The sequence below is a fragment of the Henckelia pumila genome, chromosome 1 (genome assembly GCF_033568475.1).
Source record: "Henckelia pumila isolate YLH828 chromosome 1, ASM3356847v2, whole genome shotgun sequence".
Lineage (NCBI taxonomy): Eukaryota > Viridiplantae > Streptophyta > Magnoliopsida > Lamiales > Gesneriaceae > Henckelia > Henckelia pumila.
Window position 1 is genome coordinate 37,177,806 of NC_133120.1, and position 8,833 is coordinate 37,186,638.

Sequence of the window (8,833 nt, forward strand, 5' to 3'; positions counted from 1 at the left end):
CATTGTCAGCGATAGAGATCCGAGATTCACCTCGATATTTTGGGGTAGTTTCCAGCGAGCCCTTGGTACTACTTTGAGCTTGAGTACGGCTTATCATCCAGAGACGGACGGACAGTCGGAGCGTACTATTCGCACTTTAGAGGATATGCTTTGCGCGGCAGTGATGGATTTTGGTCCAGCGTGGCATGATCATTTACCATTGGTGGAGTTCGCCTACAACAATAGTTTTCATCGCAGCATTGGCATGGCACCATTTGAGGCTCTTTATGGACGCCGTTGTCGTACACCTTTGTTTTGGGACGAGGTTGGCGAGCGTCAGGTTGAGGGTCCTCAGATGATTCAACAGATGATTGATGCAGTAGAATTGATCCGACGCAGGGTTAAGGCAGCCCAGGATCGACAGGCTAGTTACGCGAACACTCACCGCAGGCCACTTCATTTTGAGGTAGGGGAATATGTTTTCTTGCGTGTGTCACCTTTCCGGAAGGTGATGAGGTTTGGTCGCAAGGGTAAGCTGACACCTAGATTTATTGGTCCTTTCGAGATTCTCGAGAAGTTTGGGGATGTGGCTTATCGTCTGGCCTTGCCACCCGATCTTTCGGAGATCCACTATGTGTTCCATGTGTCTTTGTTGAGACAGTACGTGGTGGATCAGTCCCACATCTTGCGGATCAGACCACGATTTGTCATATGTGGAGAAACCTCTCAGGATTCTCGACAGGAAGGACAAGGTGCTTTGTAACAAGCGCATACCATTGGTGATGGTACAGTGGCAACGCAGAGGTACAGAGGAAGCTACTTGGGAGTTGGAAAGCCGGATGTTAGCCGAGCACCCCGAGTTATTTTGAGATTTTGTACTTCTTTGTATCGAGTTTGTGCTTGTAATAAAGAACATTTGGTTGGCTATTTATGTTTTCCTCTAAGACTTAAATTTTGAGGACGAAATTTCTTAAGTGGGGGAGAATGTAGTAACCCGCATTTCTGATTAGTGATTAAATGAGTAATTAATCACGTGATCATGTTTAGATTAAGTAAAACATGATTAAGTAAGTACCTGTTGGGATAACGGACATCAGAAATGGATTCAGAGCACTCAATTAATTGAATTGGTTCAGCGGGATCGGACGGTCCGAAGAGGAGATCGGACGATCCGAAGTGGATCGAAAGCTCCGTGCCAGGATCGGAAGCTCCGTCGGCAAGATCGGAAGCTCCGATCGGACTCAGTGTACACGTCATCAGTTACGTCAGCAAGGTGACGTCATGGCTGACGTAATATCGGGCGATCGGAAGCTCCAAAGGGGCGATCGGAAGTTCCGATTGCGATCGGACGTTCCGATGAAGGATCGGACGTTCCGATCGCCGTCTATAAATAAGGGGTCCGAGCCCTCATTCTGTGCACCGATTACCCCTCCTTTCCTCTGGTTTTCGAACCTTCTTACTTAGATCTACGGAGTTCTAGGCATCCTATTGGGAATCCGAAAGTTGCCTAGCGATCTCGGCGTCGTAGCGAAGGTGTGCCTAGGTTTTGAGACGATTCTACACCAGCGGGCTAACGACGGACGCAGGTATAGCATTGGCATCCTAAAAATATTTAGGAGTATGCAATAGCTTAATTAAGGCTTTTAGAGCTTAATTGTTGATGCATGGATATTTGCATTGTAGTAGCAGTAGACTGGACTAGTAGGCTTGGAGTCTAGGTCAGTGGAGCTAGGTTTGACCAGCGGTGTTAGAGGTACGTAAGTACTGACCAAGATAGCCGGCATGATATATTTGCTTATATGTTTCATGAGTGTGTGCTATATGTTTTATCATGTTTTAGCATTTTTTATTGCCTTAGCACATACATGATTTTACATGTGACTGCATCCGGAGAGATGTGAGTCATTGACAGTCTCCATAAGGAATGATGATCTAATTTTGGACTCGAGTCAGGTATGACAGTTTCCATATGAGGATTGTATCTTGTTTTGGATTCGGGTCAGGATGGGGTTGGCTCAGCCCTGATATAGAATATACGAGTACCCCGCAGAGTAGCTCTCTAGCCGGTGCTGTATATTCTCAGCGCCATGAGCAAGTGTTTTTACTTGAGTTTTAAATCATCTGTGTGCGCATATTTGTATTTATATCATTGCTTCGTATTGAGCGTTCTAGCTCACGCCCCTGTGTTTGGGTATAGTGTACCTTGTGGCAGGGCAGGTTTGAGGCTGGACGGTCCAGGCGGCTCTTAGCAGGATTGAGCTTGGAGAGTGCGAGGTTGTAGAGGGTAGGGATTTATTCACCCTGAACCTTTGATTTGGTTGTATAACAGTACTTATACACTTGTGATAGCGTCGGTTGTATTCTGCCGATTGGATTTGTTGTATTTTAATTATCCGCTCTTTACACTTTAAGCTTTTATTGCGTGCGCTTTTACTATAACTCTGATTAGATAGTGAATCCGGGTTGGGTCACTACATAGCATATCATAATTCATCAGTACACATGACTCTAATCATTCCAGATATTCCAGTAAGCATGCTTCTTTAATCATCATAAATCGTACTTTCAAATAAAATAAATACACCATCATGTAATAAAATACTTGAAAGTAAATCATGCTATAATTCAATCAATGTAATTAAATCATAGCATACTAAAATAAATAAGCAAGGAAGATGACTCGATCTACCCCACTCGCTATCTAACTCAGTCCAGAATTTTCTTGCTCTGATACCACCTGTTGTGACAACCCGAGTTCTAATCTCTCATTAATCAAATCCTTGTAAATAATAGACAAAGAATCAAAGTCTAAATAAAGTAAATTTTTTTTTTTTCAAAAATGGAGCACCTCGCTCGATCGGTAAAAAATTACCGATCGAGCGAGCACTTATGCCCAACTCTCGGGTAAGTTCAAATGTGGCCTCGCTCGATCGGTCAATATTCACCGATCGAGCGAGCCAAGTTTGCTCAACTTTCTATTCTCAAATCCATGGCCTCGCTCGATCGGGTACTTTCTACCGATCGAGCGAGCACAAAATGCTCAAAGTTCTGCCTTCAAAATTAAGGCCTCGCTCGATCGGCAGGAATCGCCCGATCGAGCGAGCTCATTTTCCAGAAAATCCATCTGGTGCAATTTTGCTGTCAAAATGTGTTTCTTATTCCTTCACCAACTACTATCAACTCCTACAAAGCCTATTCCAAATCCTAAGCTATCATGCATTCTAACATGATCAAGTTGATAGAAATAAATCATAACAAAGCCTTAAAATCAATTCAAGATAGGCTAACATATCAAACAAGAGGCATTGTATACAACAACAATTCAAGTCCTAAGAAGTCATATACATCAAGTAAGGTCTTGAGCATATAAGTAATACATAAAACTCATAGCCAACAAGTATTAGTACATGTAACTACAACAAGATCATGTTTTTGGACTCAACTCTAACATTGACAGCTCACACAACCATCTAAACTCGGATCATCATGCTATTCTCCTCATCTCTTGTTCTTCAAGTTCGCTTTTGCCCCGTTCCACTCCCGTCTATTTCCATGACACATACAACACAACAATAGCCGGATAACTCCGGTGAGAAATATATTTCCAAGTAAAAGCAACTAAACATGCAAATAATACATATATCAAACTCATGATATACATAAAAACAATGCATGTTTTAAAAACAAGGTTTATTCAAGAACTCTCTCATTTCGTCGGTTGGGATCCCGAGAAGAAGATATAATAGCTTACCATCAACTCTCCCGATCGAGGTGGGGCTACTTATCCTACTTCTCTAGACTTTGAAGCCACTATATATGCACTTCAGACGCTAGGCTACGTCAACCACCCAGGCCATACATATATAATCCCTCAAATCGTCTATTCGAACGTTTCCGTTCATTTCAAAATCAAGGAATAAGTCTTGCAAGATGAATGTAACATATATCATCATAAAAGCATTCATTAACATCAAAGACTCATTCACCATATCATAGAAGAGCATATAAAAGCAAATAAGTATGTGGTTTAGGGAACTCGATACAAATCATCTCGAGTTGTAATCCCAATCGAATAATAGTTCACTTTTACCTTTCAAATGAGATGTTTAAGATGTCTTCTAGCTTGTCAAAATCTATACAAGTATCAACCATAAACCTATTCTCAAAATGTGCTCAAACTTCAACTAAACTTCAAGGCAAAAAAACCTACCAATCTTGTTCTTTATTTTATCGGTTTTGAAGTTGAGATTATTGAGTTGAAGTGCCCTTTTTATGAACTAAAATCACAGCATATAAACCAAGTAATCATCAGCTACAACCCAACAACATCGTAGTCCAAGATACAATAGCAAAACAGCCTCAAATCATAAGTTTGACGGCGTAACGGTTAAAGTCGGCAATCCCGAAACTCAACTATATCAAATCTCACAAATATATACACGTATATCAGCTGCATATCAACTCAAACCATCATATCAGCAAGTATATAAGTCGACTAGTAACTGGGAAATCATAAAACTGATCCAACAACCCAACTTCAATATAATCAAGGAATACAAGCTCATCAACCTCAACACAAACACAAATCTGATGTCTGTCAATTTCGAATTCTCAAACCATAATGAAAGAACAGAAAACTTACATCAAATCGAAGGTCTCGTCTCGAGGAGTCCAAAACACAGTTCGGAATCAAATTCGGATAACCGATGCAAAAGATATAGCAATTTGAAGATGAAGAAATGAGCTTGAGGTTTCTTGCTCTTCTCTCTCGGTTTTTGCCTTCAAAATTTCTGATGAAATGTATTGTATTCCACGTGAATACATATTTACATAACAAGTGTCCAACACAATTTCCAATAATTGCACTTAGACCCCTCAAGTCTTCCAAAATTGCAATTTGGTCCTCAATTTCTCAATTCATTCAATTTCAATCCTAAATAATTTAAGAATAATAGAATTTAAATCAAAACTCCAAATATTCCCAAATTAAATATTCTCGGATTAAAATTAAATAATTTCGAGCGTTACACAATAATATTAGAAAAATTCCAAAAATCCTAAATAAACATCCAAATATTCGACATAAAATTGACTGGCCCAATCTCACTGTCTTGGTTGAAGAAAAACTACTCAAATAACGAAAACAATATTCAACAAAAGTTTAATAATATAAAGAATAAAGGAAGAAGAACTCGAATGGAGCATTCTTCAATCTCCAAGCCTCCGCCCTAGCCACCTTCAATTCCTGCGTGAAAAAGTAATCGAACCCCCTCAATCTTCTCTTTATATGACTTGAAAAGCCCACGAAATAAAGCCCGCAAAATAAGAATTATAATTTCCGAAAATTCTATTTTTTCTAATTCTGCGGCATGCACGGACCCTGGACATGGGTGCGTTCCCACCTCTGGGTGCTCTCTACATCAAATCATTTTTTCTCGCGACATGTCTAGACCCCGTGCCACATCCGTGCATGGGTCCGTGCATACATATGTGCCAGCGCAAAGTTTCTTAAAAAAAATCATATCTCGAGTTCTAGCCGTGAGATCAAGTAGAAATTTGGACAACAGCTTCAAAAGATCTTGAATTGTTTTTGAACGACGGAGATCGAATTTGGATCTCTCTATCATTAAAAATTGAATTTTGACCATTGCTTGTAAAGCCTCGTTTTTATCTTAATTGAATTTATTTGAGTTAATCAGAGATTACAGAGTTCCCGAGCCGGTTTGATTTTGATCAGGGTCCTTTTTGCAAAAATTTGATTTTTCAGGGACTAAAACGCAAATTGTGGATTTTATATATTATCTAATCTTAGAAATTGGTTGAAAAAGTCTTTTTCATCCCCTCCAAGTCGTCTCCCTCCATTCTCACGCCTCCAAGCTTTTCCAAGCTTTTGGATTCCAGTCCGAGCACGATCCGGCCGTTGGAATTTATTTCTGAAGGCAGTTTAGCGATCACTGCAGCGAGAGCTCCGTTATATCGTAAGTTTTTCTACGATCGGATACATTCTAGTTTTTGGATGTTGTTAGAATCATTTGAGATTCGAGTATGTTGTTATCTACAGAGTTCTGATCGTTTATTATCTGTCGGTTTTGAATTAGAGCGACGTTCGGATTTGTTATGATTTTTGGAAGCCATTTTCGAAAATTTGGATTTTGAGATTGATGGGTTTGCTTTGTTTTGGTTGTCTTAGAATTTTTATGAGGTTATATCGCTATTGAACTGCTGTCTGCATTGTCGGTTTGTTCAGTTATAGCCGTTATGCCGTCGGTTTGAGTTTTGGAGATTTGAACCATTTTTGAAGTTGTTGAACTTGGCTTGTAAGTCGATCATGGTAATTGATCTTTGATTGTATCTGAACAGATTCGTTTGGAGTTGTCAAGCCCTGTGTTAGCAGCATTTGGTCGTCGAGAATTGGATGAAGAACGGTAAAGAGATTACCTTGAACCGTTGCCTTTGTTGTTGGATTGTTTAGTTGTTGATTAAACCTTTTGTTGTAGCTTATCCAGAGTTGGAACTACTGCATTGAAAGGTAAAAGCAGTCATCGTAGCGGGATAGCATACTCGGGACTGTTGGTTCTCGAGTTTCCCTTTTTAAATCACATATTGCATTGATACTTGTTCTAGCATGTGGAACTTGTATTTGTTGATTGATTGAGTTTTTGTTATGTGGCTTGTGTTTATGTTTCTGTTATGCATTCATCTTGAGCCTACTTTGATTTCAGCGGGCAGAACCGCCCTTTTTGTTAGACGTTTGGGAACTATGATTGAGTGGCCTAGGTTTTAGTATTTCGCCTAGTGCTAACATACTCATTATGGTTGCTCAAAGTCTAAAGGAGTGGGATACGTGGCACCACCTCAATTGAGAGAGTCGGTGAGTTGTTACGTGATCTCATCCTCAGGATCCCAAAAGCAGAGCAATACTCCCTTGTTTATCAGAATTGATATCCTGGTTTTAAAGACATGCATATCATTAACTTCGACTTGAATATGTGGTTTGATAGCATGTTGTATATTCATTACTTGATATGTTGCTTTTACTGGGATTATCATTCTCACCGGATATCCGGTTGTTGCTTTGTTTTGTATGTGTACTTGGCAACAGGAAGGGCAGGATCAAGTCAGCATAGACCTGGTTAGCGTCCAGAGCAAGAGATAGAAGTGAGACTCGTTTAGAATTCGAATCAGCATGTCAACCTAGTTATGTTTTGCGATCATATTTAGTCATTCGAAATTTTCGTATATGCTTTGTAAGAAAGAAACGATGTAGGTGCTATCGAATTGAATGTTGCTCTTCCCTAAACCTTTCTTGTATTGTTATTGGAATATCAAATAATCTTAATGCAAGTGTTTAGGTTTTGATTGAGTTTATTACAGTGCCTTAACTTTTCTGGGCTAGGGGACGGCGCGGGCACGCGGTTGTTGGCGCGGGCGCGCGGCCTCTTTGTGAGGTATGAGCGCGGGCGCGCTGATGTCAGCGCGGGCGCGCGAGCCTCCTTTTAAAAAAAAATAAAAATATATATATTGGGTTCTTGATTACTTATCGCTTGTTGTCTGATATTAGTTGTTTAGAAACAAGGTCTCACATTAAGTGGTATCAGAGAGTTAAGATTCTTGGTCGAACTAGAGTGAGCGGGTAGATCGAGTCTGTGTGTATTGGCTCCTCGCATGTGTTTGAATTATTTTAACTATGTACTTTACTCCATGCGAGCATGCTTTATTATTGAGAATTATTGAATTACATGATTATGTGATTTAATTTATAAAGCATGATCTACTTGAGATATAACTGTTTCTGTTATCGACTGGTATCCGGTATTCCAAGCGGTTTTAAGGGCACTGATTGTAGCGATTGAGATATCTCGTGTCCTAACCTTTGATTATCAGATGGGTCCTCGTCGAGTGATAAACAGAAACACACCGCCAGTTATCCCTGCGACTGAGCAAGCTAGCACTGAGGTTGATCAGTTGGATGCTTCAGCGACTCCTATGGAAACCTTGCTGAAGAGGTTTCAGTCGTTCAATCCGCCATTATTGATGGGTTCAGAAAATCCAGTTGACTGCGAGAGTTGGTTGGATGATATCGATCAGTTGTTCGATTCCATTGATTACACAGATGACCGCCGAATCAGGTTAGTAATTCATCATCTGCGTGGTGGTTCTAAGAGCTGGTGGATCTTGACAAAGAAAGCATTTGAGAGTAGAGGTACAGAAGTTACTTGGAATCTTTTTAAATCTGAGTTTTATAAGCGGTTTTTCCCTATCTCGTATCGTAAGGATAAGGGAGCAGAGTTTGCAAATCTGAAGCAAGGGAATCTGAACATTGAAGAGTACGTGGCTAAGTTTGATAGTCTGTTGCGTTTTGCACCGCTAATTGCCGGAGATGAAGAAGCTAAGGCAGATCAGTTCATCAATGGGTTGAACCCCGATGTCTTCACGTTGGTTAACACCAACAGGCCTAGCAACTTTGCGGATGCCATGAATTAAGAAAAGGGAGCAGAAGCAGGCTTGTGGAGGCAAAGAGGTAATCAGGGGGCACCTCAGCAGCAGAGGCAGTATCAGAACCAACCATCTTAGTACCAGAATCAGCCACCTCAACATCAGAACCAGCAGCAGAGGTATGAAGGTGGTAGCAGTGGGGGAAACAGAAAGGATCAGTACAAAGCAAGAGGTAAACAGTTCAAGAGGCAAGGAAACAGTTCGTCCAGTTCCAGTGGTTCGAAGCAATTCGGTTAAGGACCAAGTTCTGGGTCATCATCCTTGTACTGCAGCAAGTGTGGAGGAAGACACTCACCGGATCAGTGTGTGGGAGTCTTCGGAAATTGTAACACATGTCAGCAACCAGGACACTTCTCTA